This window comes from Phyllobates terribilis, unplaced genomic scaffold, assembly GCF_046119375.1.
Source record: "Phyllobates terribilis strain yellow unplaced genomic scaffold, ASM4611937v1 Scaffold_47__1_contigs__length_9908305, whole genome shotgun sequence".
In the NCBI taxonomy this organism is placed as follows: domain Eukaryota; kingdom Metazoa; phylum Chordata; class Amphibia; order Anura; family Dendrobatidae; genus Phyllobates; species Phyllobates terribilis.
In genome coordinates this window covers 5,221,406-5,239,539 of record NW_027362807.1, presented here as the reverse complement: position 1 = coordinate 5,239,539, position 18,134 = coordinate 5,221,406, and the positions used below count along the sequence as shown (strand labels likewise).

Genomic DNA, 18,134 nt, shown 5'->3' with positions numbered 1-18,134 from the left:
GAACATGCAGACAACATGGCGGTATATTATCGTACCTATAGCGGGTGCATGGTATGGATGGCGTATAGGAACATGCAGACAACATGGCGGTATATTATCGTACCTATAGCGGTGCATGGTATGGATGGTGTATATGAACATACAGACAACATGGCGGTATATTATCGTACCTATAGCGGGTGCATGGTATGGATGGTGTATAGGAACATGCAGACAAGATGGCGGTATATTATCGTACCTATAGCGGTGCATAGTATGGATGGTGTATATGAACATGCAGAGAACATGGCGGTATATTATCGTACCTATAGCGGTGCATGGTATGGTATGGATGGTGTATATAAACATGCAGACAAGATGGCGGTATATTATCGTACCTATAGTGGTGCATAGTATGGATGGTGTATATGAACATGCAGACAACATGGCGGTATATTATTATACCTATAGCGGTGCATAGTATGGATGGTGTATATGAACATGCAGAGAACATGGCGGTATATTATCGTACCTATAGCGGTGCATAGTATGGATGGTGTATATGAACATGCAGACAACATGGCGGTATATTACTATACCTATAGCGGTGCATAGTATGGATGGTGTATATGAACATGCAGACAACATGGCGGTATATTATCGCAGCTATAGCGGTGCATAGTATGGATGGTGTATATGAACATGCAGACAACATGGCGGTATATTATCGTAGCTATAGCGGTGCACAGTATGGATGATGTATATGAACATGCAGACAACATGGCGGTATATTATCGTACCTATAGCGGGTGCATGGTATGGATGGTGTATAGGAACATGCAGACAACATGGCGGTATATTATCGTACCTATAGCGGTGCATGGTATGGATGGTGTATATGAACATACAGACAACATGGCGGTATATTATCGTACCTATAGCGGGTGCATGGTATGGATGGTGTATATGAACATGCAGACAACATGGCGGTATATTATCGTACCTATAGCGGTGCATAGCTTGGATGGTGTATATAAACATGCAGACAACATGGCGGTATATTATCGTACCTATAGCGGTGCATAGTATGGATGGTGTATATGTACATGCAGACAACATGGCGGTATATTATCGTACCTATAGCGGTGCATAGTATGGATGGTGTATATGAACATGCAGACAACATGGCGGTATATTATCGTACCTATAGCGGGTGCATGGTATGGATGGTGTATAGGAACATGCAGACAACATGGCGGTATATTATCGTACCTATAGCGGTGCATGGTATGGATGGTGTATATGAACATACAGACAACATGGCGGTATATTATCGTACCTATAGCGGGTGCATGGTATGGATGGTGTATAGGAACATGCAGACAAGATGGCGGTATATTATCGTACCTATAGCGGTGCATGGTATGGATGGTGTATATGAACATGCAGACAACATGGTGGTATATTATCGTACCTATAGCGGTGCATAGTATGGATGGTGTATATGAACATGCAGACAGCATGGCGGTATATTATCGTACCTATAGCGGTGCATGGTTCTGGCTGTGCAGGGATATGGACTGTTGCAGCTTCTCTACTGTGGCAGCACTGAGAGATAGGAGACAAATCGTCAGTGATGTGAATGGCTTCTAGAGACATAAGTGAAACATGACAGGACTCGGCTCTGCACAGATGCACAATATGATCTAGAGAGCAATTACAATGCCACCTTGGGCCATGGAGCCAGTGTCAGTCACTATCTTTGTCTTTCCTAGGCTTCTTCGTGCAGTCGTTGTATAGGTGCACTATAGGGGCATCAGTGACTGCCAGTCATACTGAGATAACACAGGAGGACATACAATACAAGAGGGCTGTATCCAGCACCAGATCGGAAGAAAATCATTGTAAAAACAACCATTTATTGAAAAGTTTTTAAAACCGACGCACTTCAGACTGCGCTCTTAATCCTAGTATGGCGTAGTTCTCCAGCGCTAGGTCGTGGTTAAATAATGAAGGTATAGGATATGATGTAGACAGATCATTAGCTCTCTGAACTGAATATATAGACATTTGTTTCTCCAATCAATTCTTTATTTAGTGAATATCCATTAAATCAGTTCCAGCATGCATGCCATCTGGTTCTCTGATCTTTAATGTGAGAAGCCATGACGCCTCTATGTTTTCTACTACGTGATCCATCGCCTCCTCTCTTGGGTGGAGGAACTTTCTCAGCCGCATTAACCCCGAGGCTTCTGACATCACCATTGTGCTGATGTGGAGGCACCGGATACCCTATACCTTCATTATTTCCCCCCACCTAGCGCTGGAGAGCTAGAACATACTAGGAGAACACATGGTGTGAAGCGCGGCAGTCGTGCATGCCTCGGAGAAATGCTTTTTTTATTAGATGAATTCTTTGTAACATTTTTTTCAATAAATGGTTTTTACAATGATTTTCTTCGGCCCTGGTGCTGGGTGCACCCCTCTTGTAGCCATTTTGCCCTGCTGGGGGGAGTATGCACAATCAGCAGGGGAGCTGGATTAACCTCTTCTTTCCTCTCTAGGAGGACATACAATGTGGAGGCCATGGCTTCCCGCTCATCGGTACAAGCCGTGTCCGCTGCTCCACCAGATCCAGACCGCAGATAACATTCGCTCTATGGATCCAAGGCTGACCAGCCCAGATACTGAAGCATTAATGGCAGCAATTCCCTGTATACAGACATATCTTAGGGAACTGCTATTCATGCAATTCCCCAGTATAAGGTGCACCACTATTAAACCAATACCACAGCACTTACTCTTCTCTTTTCCATGAACAGAGTTAAAAAATCATCTATTTCTGTTTTTCCCTCAAGGAAATTTTGGGCAAAATTGTCAGCCTCCTCTTCAGCTTGGTGGGCAGCGACCTTTAACCTGGCCTGTAGTGCGCTGAGACTGCAGCTCTGCGAGGGGGGAAGGAGCAGGACGTTACACCTCATCCCATATGGCACAGGGACTCACCTATTTTACTAGCGGCAGTAGGTTTCCCCAGCAAATGGGGCTCATTTACAGATCGTCCATTGCAGCCAATCATAATGCAGCTTTCATTCCTCAAACTGTTCCTAAAAAATGAAAGCCAAGCTCTGGTTGGCTGCTGTGAAAGCATCTGGTCATGTACCATTCACATGCTATAACCTCACAGTACTAATCATCAGGATTAAATACAAGTCTGGACAATTGGACCTATCGTCTGTCTAGTAGAAAAGATCAGCTGATATAAAAATGTGTATTATATGGAAAACTGGGCGAGATGATGCTGAAAACATTGTATAGGACTATAGTGGCAATCTGGGAACATGTAGCGACTAGTGATGAGCGAGCGTGCTCGTTTAACCCTTTAAACGAGCACACTCGGGTACTCGCTGAGTAGTTTCGTCGTGTTCAGCATTTCCGTTGCAGCCGGGGCGGCTGCATGTATCGCGGCTGTTGCACAGCTGTGACACATGCAGGGATTGCCTGTTTGTTAGCCAGTCTCTGCATGTGTCACAGCTGTGTAACAGCCGCGACACATGCAGCTGCTGCGGCTGCAACCGATATGCACATCACTAGTAGCGACATCATACATATACTAATATTTCAATATTCAGCCAATTCTTGCATGGCCCCCTTACAGTGCACGCCGTCCATATCCCCCCGCACTGTAAACCTTTCAGAACGTTCCCTTTGTTCTACTGAACAATAATGTAATTGGTGGCTTCAGCGGCTTTCTGCAGATTAGACGTCCAGTTTCCACAGGACACATAAAGGGCTTTTATTACCCTTTAACTTATCAAAGAGATCTACTGACAGCACAGTTCTGCAATTAAAGGGAATGTGTCATCAGAAAATGACCAGGACTTTATGTTAAAGGTAACCTGTCAGCTCCCCCGAGATCACAAACCGTCACCATGTATTTATTTCTCACTTTATACCCGTCCTAACAAACCCCTTTTAGTGGCTTTCTGATTTCTGCATTTGGCGAAAATCTATTTTATAATTGTGGTGGCAATTTGCTAATTAGAGGGTGACTAGTGGTGGGGCGCGTTGCAATGCCCCCACAAATATTCACCTACTTATTATCACGGCCGCAGTTATAAAAATGCTAGAAATCAGTAAGCCACTATTAATGGGCTCTTTACACAGGGTACAAAAAGATCAATAAATACATGGTGGCGCTTCGGGAGGCATGAGAAAGCTGACAGCTTCTCTTTACATGTTATTTTTAACTACTGAGTTTTTTTTCGATTTTCCATAACACAATCTAGATAAAAAAAAAATGCAAACTGGCCATTAATCCTAATACTAGACTCAAACTTCTTATTCTGTTCACAAGGCTTTGCATCAGTCTCATGATCATCACAGACAGGATAATAATGAAAGGTAACAATCAATATACAATAGAATCCACCATTCACAAGAGGTGATATCACTGTCCCGCAGGCGCCATCTTCTCTAGCCCCGTATCCGCCACATTACCTCGCTCAGCTCATGCTGTCTTTGCTGGTTTTCATTTGAGTCAGAAGCTCATACTGGAAGAGAAGAAAAACACAAGGAAATGAGGATGAATTCACGCGGGCCGCATTTGCTGCAGCTTTTACGGCCAGATCAGAGCAGGTTTATAAGGTAAGTGGATGAGACTTTACAAATCTCATCCGCAAACTGTAAAGATTGCCCATATAGAAAAATGAGAACGCCAAAGATGTTCCAAATCCCGGCATGTCATTGTGGGGTGAAAATACAGCAGATTATCAATGTGAATTTCACCAACTTCAATATAGCAAGGGTGAGATCGTCAGAATTCCTTAGCACAATCCACAAATGAACCAAACCTGCCGTAAAGACTGCGCCTGCCATGTCAGCCCCATCCACAGTGGCTTACCTTATCTAATAATGCTTGTCGCTTTGACTCCAGAATTGGCTCAATTTGAAGATTCTTTTCTGGATTAAAAAAATTAAAAAAAATTCTATATTAATATACACATACAGAGGATGAAATAAGTATTGAACATGTCACCAATTGTCTAAGTAAATATATTACTAAAGGTGCTATTGACATGAAATTCTCACCAGATGTCGGTAACAACCCATCCAGTCCACACAGGCAAAGAAATCAAATCATAGATGTCCATGAATTATGTGTAATAATGAGAAATGACACAGGAAAAAGGTACTGAACACATGAAGAGAGAGAGAGGCAAAAAGCCATGGAAAGTCATGACACCAGCTGAAATCTCTCAGTAATTAGAAACCCATCCTGCCACTTAGTAAAAAATAATATTAGGTGGTTCAACTGATGGCCTATAAAAAGGTGTCTCGTTAGCAAGATGTCACACAAGAAACATCTCATGATGGGTAAAACCAGTGAGCGGTCACAAGACCTCCGCAACCTAATTGTTGCAAAACATACTGACGGTATTGGTTACAGAAGAATTTCTAAATTACTGAAGGCTCCAGTGAGCACTGCTGGGGCCATAATCCAGAAATGTAAAGAACATAATTTCATAATAAACCGGCCACGACCAGGTGCTCCCCGCAAGATTTCAAACAGAGGAGTGAAGTTAATTATCAAAAGAGTTGTCCATGACCAAGGACCACCTGTGGAGAGTTACAGAAAGACCAGGAATCAGCAATTGTTTCAAAGAAAACTATAAGTGATGCACTCAACCTCCATGGTCTGTATGCACGCTTAGCATGCAAGACTCCATTGCTGAACAAAAAGCATGTTGACGCGTGTTTAACGTTTGCTCAACAATATTTAGACAAGCCTGTGAAATACTGGGAGGATAGAGTCTGGTCAGATGAGACCAAAATTGAGCTCTTTGGATGTCATAATACACACCATGTTTGGAGGCCAAAAGACACTGCATATCACCCCCAAAACACCATGCTAACAGTGAAGTTTGGAGGTGGGAACATCATGGAATGTGGCTGTTTTTCAGCATACGGCAATCTTCATATTAATGAAGGAAGGAGGAATGGATAAATGTACGAGACATTCTTGATAAAAATCGGCTGCAATCTACCAGGATGATGATGAAACAAGGGTGGACATTTCAGCAAGACAATGATCCCAAACACACAGCCAAGGAAACGCTCAATTGTTTTCAGAGAGAGATAATTAAAGCTGCTAAAATGGCCCACCCAATCACCTGACCTGAATCCAACAGAATATTTATAGAAGGAACTGAAGCTCAGAGTTCATAGAAGGAGCCCAAGGGATCTTCAGGATTTGTAGCGTGTTTGTGTGGAAGAATGGGACAAAATCACACCTGAGCAATGCATGCGACTAGTTTCTCCATACAGGATGAATCTTGAAGCTGTCATCACCAACAAAGGCTTGTGTACGAAGTATTAAATACATTTCAGTAAGCATAGTCAATACTTTTTCCCCGTGTAATTTCTCATTATTACACATAACTTAATCTATGGACATCTATTGTTTGATTTCTTTGCCTATGTGGATTGGATGGTCTGTTACTGATATCTGGGGAGAATTTCATGCCTATAGCACCTTTAGTAACATAGTTACTTAGAAAATTGGTGAAGTGTGAGTATTTCACCCGCTGTGTATATCCAGTGGGGAAAATAAGTATTTGATACACTGCCGATATTGCAAGTTTTCCCACCTACAAAGAATGGAGAGGTCTGTATTTCTTTTTTTATCGTAGGTATACTTCAACTGTGAGAGACAGAAGAATCCAGAAAATAACATTGTATGATTTTTACATAATTAATTTGCATTTTATTGATTGAAATAAGTATGTGATACAATAGAAAAACAGAACGTAATATTTGGTACAGAAACCTTTGTTTGCAATTACAGAGGTCAGAAGTTTCCTGTAGTTCTTGACCAAGTTTGCACACACCGTAGCAGGGACTTTGGCCCACTCCTCCATACAGATCTTCTCCAGATCTTTCAGGTTTCGGGGCTGTCGCTGGGCAACATTGGAGTTTCAGCTCCCTCTAAAGATTTTCTACTGGGTTCAGGTCTGGAGACTGGTTAGGCTACTCCAGGACCTTGAAATGCTTCTAGCAGAGACACTCCTTAGTTTCCTTGGCTATGTGTTTCGGGTCATTGTCATGGTGGAAGACCCAGGCACGTCCCATCTTCAATGCTCTTACTGAGGGATAGAAGTTGTTGGACAAAATCTCGCGATACATGACCCCATCCATCCTCCCTTCAATATGGTGCAGTCATCCTATCCCCTTTGCAGAAAAGCACCCCCAAAGTATGACATTTTCCTCACCATGCTTCACGGTTGGGACAGTGTTCTTGGGGTTGTACTCATCCTCCTTCTTGCTCACGGCGAGTGGAGTTGATACCAAAAAGTTCTATTTTGGTCTCATCTGACCACAAGACCTTCTCCCATGCCAGATGGTCATTGGCAAACTTGAAATGGGCCTGGAAGACCATTTCCGGTGACTACCTCTTGAAGCTCATAAAGAGAATGCCAAGAGTGTGCAAAGCAGTCATCAAAGCAAAAGGTGGCTACTTTGAAGAACCTAGAATATAAGACATATTTTCAGTTGTTTCGCACTTTTTTGTTAAGTATATAATTCCACATGTGTTAATTCATAGTTTTGATGCCTTCAGTGTGAATGTACAATTTTCATAGTTATGAAAATACAGAAAAATCTTTAAATGAGAAGGTGTGTCCAAACTTTTGGTCTGTACTGTATATCTATCTATCTATATTTTTTTTCCCAAGAACCAGAAAAACTCTTCATTCCTCAAAACCGTATTCAACTACCATCCACCAAATCTTACTTGCCAGCTCCTCGATATTTTTCACTAGCTCCTCTTTATCAGATATAATCTGTTTTAGTTGTGGAAGATTTACAATCTGCTCCAGAAGAACATCCTCTTGCTCCATCATATCGGTGAGCTGTGACACGCTGAAGTAGAAAAAAAGAGAAACGTGCGTCGAAGACTTTCATGGAAATGTTACAACAGGGTACAGAGAAGCTAGTGTGCAGAATAAGCACGCACAGACTTATCTATAGGGGTGGCCCTGGGGAATACTAGGATGGATGTCATTTTATCATTAGAACTAATATAGAGTTCAGAATTTTTTTTTTGACAAATAAAAATTAAACTTTTTATTTTTTATTTTAGTTGTAAAAATACAAACCTCAAATCTGACAGCTCAGGAAACGTTTCAGGGAGATCAGGCATCTTATATGTAAAGCCGTTCACACCCATCTAAGAAATATATACAGGTACTGGTGAGAGACTACAGAAACAGAAATGTTCGATGCCTAGGTTACCGGCCACTGCTGCAGTCTATCAGTGGTGGCCAGTCTCCTAGGCAAGGAAAGCAGTTTGCTATACAGCTTGCAAGTGCAGCTCTGAAGTTGGCCGGATCCCTGGATTCAGTACCTCTGTGCTCCTCCGACGCTGCAAAGTCAAAGCGGTCTCTGCCGACAGCAGAGGAAAGTGCATAGTTCAGACCAGCGGCGCGACCATGCCGCTGGTTGAAACTGTCCATCTTCAGGAGAGCACTGCCCCCAGCAAGGAGGTAGCCAGCAAGACAGAGGAGCAGTGTGCTCCTGATGAAACAAGATTAGACAAGCTCTTAAAGGGGTTTTCTGATCCGACATGACACTGACAGCAGACTTGTGAATTCTCACATAGTGTGCACTGCTGTCTGCAAGTACGCGCTATGCATACTCCCAGCCAGAATCCAACTACAGTTCAAGGCCTCGCACAATACACTTGCATTGAGCGCGCTGGAAACAGTGTAGCCAGATTGTGGCCGGAAGTACGCATATTGTAAATGTAGCACCCTGAGGATTCGGCTGCTACAGGGGTATTGCACCTCAACCCAGAGGTGTGATATTCCACTCCCGGGTAAGGATGGAGTGTGGGACTGAGCTCAGTTAGCTGCATGCACTACATACATCCCATTTCCGGGGAACAGACCGATGGTACTCCCACTAGAGAAATGTGCAGGTACGACAGTGTCTGTTCCTGGCTGGAGTGGGAGGGGGGTGGAACATCCCAGTAGTGTAGGGGCAGATAGGGGGAGCAGTCTGGGTAAAGTTAGGAGCTCATTGGGTGCTGGTCACCTGAGCTCACACATAGAGGGAGTATATAAGGTGGGAACCATCTTAGATCAGGGTCTTTGCAGAGGAGTCTTTTGTAGAAGGCTGGTCAGTCAGTCAGTCTGCCAGTCTTTGCAGAGGAAGAGAGCAGAGGAGCAGAGCAGCCCCAGGCCAAGAGAGAGGAGAAAGAAGGACCCAGAGGGGGAGAAAGAAGGAACTCTGAGAACCCAAACTAAACCACAGGGTGAAGAGTTGGCAACAGGGTACCGGATCCCAAGCTGGTGGAGGCTACAGCACACCTCAGCCAGAGACCGGAGGTCGTGGGCAGCATCTGCCACGACCACTCACCATATCCGCCCGGAAGGCAGACCACGAATAGGGTCAGGGAACCCAGAGACAAGGGTTTACCACCAAAAGGCCCGAGGGAGCCGGACATAGGTGGATCCCTGGTGGGGAAGGCCAGAGACGAGGACAGGACAGAAAGGGAGCTCAGAACCACGCTCCAGAACTACTTGGGGGTTGGCCGAGTCCAGGACCTGGTGGACGCAGCACGGCTCGGGTGGTCACTCAAGGCCGGAGTGACCGGAACATCTGCAGTAAGTAAAAACCCTGAACTGCACAACCCGACTCTGTCTCTGATTACCATCCTCCCTGCACCTCCACAACCACCATCCTCTGCACCTGACCCCCTGAGGCTATACCCCTCCCGTTGGGGGTTATACTACCTAAGCTGCACCAACACCATCAGCCTCAGCGGACCCTGCTGCAGCGGCGGCCGTAGTGACCGCAATACAACGGGTGACGTAGTCGACATAAAGAACTTTAGTAACATCAGTAAGGACTGCCACACACTGAGCTTGACACCCTGGGCACGGACCGGGTCACAGCCACTCGGAGACTACAACCCCCATCTGATCCGGCTCCGGGTATTCCCCTAAAGAATATGGCCCAGGGGGTGCGTCAACTTTGGCGTAGTCGGCAGGATCACGTGCCCGCAACACCCGGGTACTGCGTGCCTGAAGAAAAGAACAAGTTTACCTCAAAAAGAAGTCTCCCGCCGGTCCCGGAGGGTCCCCGCCATCGGACTCCATCACAGATCGATTCCCGCCGGTTGTCTGCCATTAACAGCTTTTTCCCGCCATCTGCAGAGTTTCCCGCCACTGGGAGACGATTCCCGCCATTTCCAAAGGTTTCCCGCCTTGTCAGAGCGGACGCCATTAGGGGCGTGCCAGAGGATGGCAAGAGGCCGCCTCCCATCGTGGGCCAGGACCGAAAATGGCGCCAAAAGTGGAAACCGCCCCCACCAACAGAGACTGTGATGCTAGAGGTGTCTGTCAGCGTGAAAGAACTGCCCCTGGAGCTGACAATCACCAAGTGGCCCCGGGACCGCCCTCGAAGTGGGAGGACTGAGAACAAGAGAGCAAAGATGGGTGTCGCCTGGAGCAGTCTGGAGAGAGCGCACCCGGAGACAAGAAGCCTGGAGCAGAGTCCAGAAAGAGCCTACCCGGAGATGGAGGGAGAGCCAGGCAGCACCGACCCAGTGGTCAGGAGCCTGATGCGGGCCGCCACTCCAGGCAGCACCGACCCAGTGGTCAGGAGCCTGTTGCCGGTCGCCACTCCAGAAGGCCTGCTGGAGACAACGGGAGGAGAGCAGAGCAGCACCGACCCGTTGGTCAGGAGCCTGCTAGAAGCAACGACCCCACTAGGCTTAGTGGAGGTCTTGGCACAGCTCCCCCGAGATCGGGAGTGTGCACAGACTGCGCTGGAGGGCCTCGCACAGAGGATGGCCCGGGTGCAGCGAGAGACGTTAGCAGAATGGAGCCGTGAGATGGCCCAGCAGACAAGAACCCGTCAGCGGAGCACGCCACCCGAGACGAGGAGACAGACCGCCTCTGAGGATGGCGCAGGAGAACTGAAGGCCGGAGACGGCGCCGAGAAGGGAGCCGAACGAATGGAGGCAGGTAAAGGGGACGTCTCTACCCCGAACCGGGAAACCGCGTACCTGCCCCAGCTCCCCGTCGCAGAGCCCGAAGTACCCCCTGCCGTGCCCGCCGCTGCAACGTCACCGCCGCAGACTAGGCCTCAACCGGAAGCCGCGACCCCTGTGACGTCACACGCCTCGACCCCGAGCGTGGCCAAGCAGGAAGTACCACCAGCCTGGTCGCAAGGCCTAGTACCCCCGGGCGCCGCAATGCCAACAGCGCCCCCTACCTCCGCGGAGTCTCCGGCCTGGTCGCAGGGCCAAGTAACACAGGGCGCCGCCGTCCTTACGGTGCCCTTCACCTTCAAAGTGCCCCAAGCCTGGTCGCAAGGCCAGGGCAACCCGGGCGCCGCTACCACCACAGCGCCCGTAACATCGAGAGTGCCGCACCTGGGTGAAAGCCTGTTCGCCCAACATACCTGGCCGGATGGGCAGCCCTTCATCTGGCCCCAAGAGTACTACGAACTAGAACTCCAGAGGACAAGGCCCATGTGTGAACCCCTGATCCCGGCTCCAAAGCCCGTGAAGAGGATCTCGCCCCCGCTAGAAGAGACCCAGTATGAGTGGGACCCCACCGGAGAAGACCTCATGGGGTTCACTCAGGAGACTCGGGCAGCTGCAACGGAGCGTGCTGAGTGCTGCCGGCAACAGCTCGAGGTCTTCGAGAGGCAGCGGAGAGAGAGGCGGGTCCGGGAACAGCAAGCCCAAGTCAGGAGCGCGGAGCAGAAGAGCCGGACCAGGAGAGACCCCCGTGCAGCGCATGGTCCCCGTACCATCGGGACTGTGATAAAATTTAATCTGCAGCATGGGTGGGGTTTCATCAGGGATCACCGCACCCCAGGCGACGTCTTCGTGACAAGAAGAGACGTTGAGTCCCACCTACCGGAGGGACACAGAGGTCGTGACCTGTATTTAGGGGACGAGGTCACCTTCACCCGGCACAAGTGTGCCAAAGGACCCTACGCCCTCCATGTGCATCGCCTGACGGAGGAGGAGCTGCGGTGTGAGGAGGAGCAAGAGGACCCGGACGGGTCTGAACCAGAACCTGGAACCAATCACAAAGAAAGAGCAGGAGGACGTCGTCGTTGAGTACGGCAGAGTAGAGACTGTATATAGTTGCCCGTCGGGGCACAGTGAACCGTTGCTGCTAATATAGTCCCCGTTGGGACCAGAGAACTGAACTGTTAACCCGTGTGTCCATTAATCCCACTGACCGAGGACTGAGAGCGGTCATTCCTTCCTGATACCTGGCCGAGGACTGAGAGCGGCCACCTACCCTTTGTATATAGTTGCGCGTCCTAAAGCGCCCCCTACTGGTTTTATAGGAAAGCCGTATTTAATCTGAAAGAGACTGTCGCACTTTGCCCGGTCATCAGTTGCACAGTGACCGGAGGAGCTAGAAGCAAGAAACGACTACGAGAAAGTTTTATATGAAAAGTTTTATGATGCTGCTAATATATGTTGTTTTATATGTTTTATTATGTTTATATGAAAAATTGTATGTTTTGGTGTTTTATCTCTTACAGCCCGAGGACGTGCTGTGATTTACCAGGGGGGAATGTAGCACCCTGAGGATTCGGCTGCTACAGGGGTATTGCACCTCAACCCAGAGGTGTGATATTCCACTCCCGGGTAAGGATGGAGTGTGGGACTGAGCTCAGTTAGCTGCATGCACTACATACATCCCATTTCCGGGGAACAGACCGATGGTACTCCCACTAGAGAAATGTGCAGGTACGACAGTGTCTGTTCCTGGCTGGAGTGGGAGGGGGGTGGAACATCCCAGTAGTGTAGGGGCAGATAGGGGGAGCAGTCTGGGTAAAGTTAGGAGCTCATTGGGTGCTGGTCACCTGAGCTCACACATAGAGGGAGTATATAAGGTGGGAACCATCTTAGATCAGGGTCTTTGCAGAGGAGTCTTTTGTAGAAGGCTGGTCAGTCAGTCAGTCTGCCAGTCTTTGCAGAGGAAGAGAGCAGAGGAGCAGAGCAGCCCCAGGCCAAGAGAGAGGAGAAAGAAGGACCCAGAGGGGGAGAAAGAAGGAACTCTGAGAACCCAAACTAAACCACAGGGTGAAGAGTTGGCAACAGGGTACCGGATCCCAAGCTGGTGGAGGCTACAGCACACCTCAGCCAGAGACCGGAGGTCGTGGGCAGCATCTGCCACGACCACTCACCATATCCGCCCGGAAGGCAGACCACGAATAGGGTCAGGGAACCCAGAGACAAGGGTTTACCACCAAAAGGCCCGAGGGAGCCGGACATAGGTGGATCCCTGGTGGGGAAGGCCAGAGACGAGGACAGGACAGAAAGGGAGCTCAGAACCACGCTCCAGAACTACTTGGGGGTTGGCCGAGTCCAGGACCTGGTGGACGCAGCACGGCTCGGGTGGTCACTCAAGGCCGGAGTGACCGGAACATCTGCAGTAAGTAAAAACCCTGAACTGCACAACCCGACTCTGTCTCTGATTACCATCCTCCCTGCACCTCCACAACCACCATCCTCTGCACCTGACCCCCTGAGGCTATACCCCTCCCGTTGGGGGTTATACTACCTAAGCTGCACCAACACCATCAGCCTCAGCGGACCCTGCTGCAGCGGCGGCCGTAGTGACCGCAATACAACGGGTGGCGTAGTCGACATAAAGAACTTTAGTAACATCAGTAAGGACTGCCACACACTGAGCTTGACACCCTGGGCACGGACCGGGTCACAGCCACTCGGAGACTACAACCCCCATCTGATCCGGCTCCGGGTATTCCCCTAAAGAATATGGCCCAGGGGGTGCGTCATATACTTGTGGCCACCTGACCGCCTTTCCCGGTGTGGACACCACAGAATCCTCACTGTGTGCAGTGTGCTCTATGTGAGGATTCACAAGTCTGCAGTCATACACAGTGACTGCAGACTTGTCGTTTTAGACCAGACAACCCCTTTACAGAAACATCTTCCCTGCCCACCTATTAAAGTTTAATTGACATTTTTTGGCTTTTTCTGATCACGGCTGCGCACTTACTTCAGACGGGGGGACAGGCACCGGCAGATCTGTAATTAGGCCGTATGCGGGGGCGGCAGTTTTGGCAGAGTTATATGTGGAAGGAACAGGTTCAGATACTGGCACTGATCTATTGTTATCTTGTGTAGGGAAAGGTGGAAACAAAGAAAAGCCAGAAAGAGGGTACGGAGGCCTCCCTGCGGGATTGCTGTACAGGCGGAAAGACAAGAAAGGGTTTCCCTCATTAGATTAGTATTCTCCCAAGCACGATCGTAATGAAATAGGACATACAATATCTGTAGGTAGATGCTGTGTCGCCAACATGCCAGCAGATAGATCAGCCTATTATGTGCTGTAATTCTGCAGCTCTGAACATACTGTGTACGGACAGATACACACTATTAACACACAGTTACCCTGCAATCCTATTAGTATAGCAGAGATGTTAATCTGCAGATAAGGTTACTGACAGGCTTCATGAGGACACAATGTAGCCCGTACTCCACATGGGCTGCCAGATGATCACCTCTCCTCTACTGCTAGTGTAGCCGCCATGCAAGGTGCACAATGGGAGAGAACTGTCCGGGCCCTGCTTACCGGCAGCAGCAACATACAGCACATCCACGGACAGAAAATGTACAAGAGAAGTAAGAGGAGCCGTCTGGATGGTATATAGCACCCTGTAATGCTGGGTTTAGTCATTATACCCATTCTGCCCATCAGCAGCATCATATCCATAGGCAGTCACTTCTGGAGATGTGTAGACAGGCGAGCCGCACTTCTGTCCGCACAGAATGATGGTTAATATGATAGAATCTCAGCAGCACACGATCTGATCACACAGGGCGATGATGTGCTGCCAATAACGCTACAGCTTAAGCAGTCTTGAAAATGACCGCCCCATCGCACCAGCTTTGTGCTCCAAGTCTCTTCTATTCACCGCCACAGATTTCTGATAAATTTACATCACTGTGACTCCAACTTGTCACTACAACTGAAGACTTCTTTGGTCTCTGAAGTGTAAATGATTGTGAACACACCGCCATTTCCACAGCTCCCATAGCGTTAGCCTATGTTCACATGTCCAGTAATCATCAGGTAGGATGGATCCAGCAGCGATCCATTCACACACACAAAAAAATAATTGACACAACTTTTTTGTCCACCTGAAAAGAAACTAATTTCAACTCGGTCCATTTTCTTAACACTGACGTCTATGGAAAACGGATCCGTTTATTAGCCATCTGTTTTCTTCCTTTTGAAACTGATCCAGTAAATAGAACAATTAACCTGTTGCAAAATGAAAAAAAAAATGGATGGCTAATTAACAAATCAGTTTTCCATAGGGTTCAATGTTACAAAATGGATCAAATTGAAATAAGTTGTTTTTTTTTGCCACATAAAAAAAAGTTGGGCCTGCACAACTGTTCTGTTATCAGATTGCTGCTGGATACGGACTATGTTCACACATCCAATAATCATGTTAGAACGCTCTAATGGATGATTACTGACGTGTGAACATAGTCTCATGTGCAGCGGCATCATGCAGAGTTTCCCCGACACACCGTGTCTGCAAATTGAGAATCTGGTTTGGCTTTTATCACAAGTCATATAGCAAGGCTCGTTAAAGGGTCGATATTGACTTTTAGGATTACTTCCAAAAGGTGGCGCTAAAGTTCTAATCCTCTTCCTCTCTGAAGAGACAATTTGCATATTTAATTGCCCAGAGGAGCATGCACGGCTTATATGTAGCACCCTGAGGATTCGGCTGCTACAGGGGTATTGCACCTCAGCCAGAGGTGTGATATTCCACTCCCGGGTAAGGATGGAGTGTGGAACTGAGCTCAGTTAGCTGCATGCACTACACACATCCCATTTCCGGAGGGCAGACCAATGGTACTCCCACTTAGAAATGTGCAGGTACGATCGAGTCTGTCCTTGGCTGGAGTGGGAGGGGGGTGGACCATCCCAGTAGTGTAGGGGCAGATAGGGGGAGCAGTCTGGGTAGTGCTAGGAGCTCATTGGGTGCTGGTCACCTGAGCTCACACATAGAGGGAGTATATAAGGTGGGAACCATCTTAGATCAGGGTCTTTGCAGAGGAGTCTTTTGTAGAAGGCTGGTCAGTCAGTCAGTCTGCCAGTCTTTGCAGAGGAAGAGAGCAGAGGAGCAGAGCAGCCCCAGGCCAAGAGAGAGGAGAAAGAAGGACCCAGAGGGGGAGAAAGAAGGAACTCTGAGAACCCAAACTAAACCACAGGGTGAAGAGTTGGCAACAGGGTACCGGATCCCAAGCTGGTGGAGGCTACAGCACACCTCAGCCAGAGACCGGAGGTCGTGGGCAGCATCTGCCACGACCACTCACCATATCCGCCCGGAAGGCAGACCACGAATAGGGTCAGGGAACCCAGAGACAAGGGTTTACCACCAAAAGGCCCGAGGGAGCCGGACATAGGTGGATCCCTGGTGGGGAAGGCCAGAGACGAGGACAGGACAGAAAGGGAGCTCAGAACCACGCTCCAGAACTACTTGGGGGTTGGCCGAGTCCAGGACCTGGTGGACGCAGCACGGCTCGGGTGGTCACTCAAGGCCGGAGTGACCGGAACATCTGCAGTAAGTAAAAACCCTGAACTGCACAACCCGACTCTGTCTCTGATTACCATCCTCCCTGCACCTCCACAACCACCATCCTCTGCACCTGACCCCCTGAGGCTATACCCCTCCCGTTGGGGGTTATACTACCTAAGCTGCACCAACACCATCAGCCTCAGCGGACCCTGCTGCAGCGGCGGCCGTAGTGACCGCAATACAACGGGTGGCGTAGTCGACATAAAGAACTTTAGTAACATCAGTAAGGACTGCCACACACTGAGCTTGACACCCTGGGCACGGACCGGGTCACAGCCACTCGGAGACTACAACCCCCATCTGATCCGGCTCCGGGTATTCCCCTAAAGAATATGGCCCAGGGGGTGCGTCATATACTTGTGGCCACCTGACCGCCTTTCCCGGTGTGGACACCACAGAATCCTCACTGTGTGCAGTGTGCTCTATGTGAGGATTCACAAGTCTGCAGTCATACACAGTGACTGCAGACTTGTCGTTTTAGACCAGACAACCCCTTTACAGAAACATCTTCCCTGCCCACCTATTAAAGTTTAATTGACATTTTTTGGCTTTTTCTGATCACGGCTGCGCACTTACTTCAGACGGGGGGACAGGCACCGGCAGATCTGTAATTAGGCCGTATGCGGGGGCGGCAGTTTTGGCAGAGTTATATGTGGAAGGAACAGGTTCAGATACTGGCACTGATCTATTGTTATCTTGTGTAGGGAAAGGTGGAAACAAAGAAAAGCCAGAAAGAGGGTACGGAGGCCTCCCTGCGGGATTGCTGTACAGGCGGAAAGACAAGAAAGGGTTTCCCTCATTAGATTAGTATTCTCCCAAGCACGATCGTAATGAAATAGGACATACAATATCTGTAGGTAGATGCTGTGTCGCCAACATGCCAGCAGATAGATCAGCCTATTATGTGCTGTAATTCTGCAGCTCTGAACATACTGTGTACGGACAGATACACACTATTAACACACAGTTACCCTGCAATCCTATTAGTATAGCAGAGATGTTAATCTGCAGATAAGGTTACTGACAGGCTTCATGAGGACACAATGTAGCCCGTACTCCACATGGGCTGCCAGATGATCACCTCTCCTCTACTGCTAGTGTAGCCGCCATGCAAGGTGCACAATGGGAGAGAACTGTCCGGGCCCTGCTTACCGGCAGCAGCAACATACAGCACATCCACGGACAGAAAATGTACAAGAGAAGTAAGAGGAGCCGTCTGGATGGTATATAGCACCCTGTAATGCTGGGTTTAGTCATTATACCCATTCTGCCCATCAGCAGCATCATATCCATAGGCAGTCACTTCTGGAGATGTGTAGACAGGCGAGCCGCACTTCTGTCCGCACAGAATGATGGTTAATATGATAGAATCTCAGCAGCACACGATCTGATCACACAGGGCGATGATGTGCTGCCAATAACGCTACAGCTTAAGCAGTCTTGAAAATGACCGCCCCATCGCACCAGCTTTGTGCTCCAAGTCTCTTCTATTC

The 18,134-nt window shown here is 48.4% G+C and overlaps 1 pseudogene; it reads right to left on the bottom strand.

The window, feature by feature from the left end:
* Window positions 1-1,520: 1,520 nt before the first annotated feature.
* LOC141191595 (vacuolar protein sorting-associated protein 37A-like) overlaps window positions 1,521-18,134 on the bottom strand; it is a 35,003-nt pseudogene continuing 18,389 nt past the window's right edge.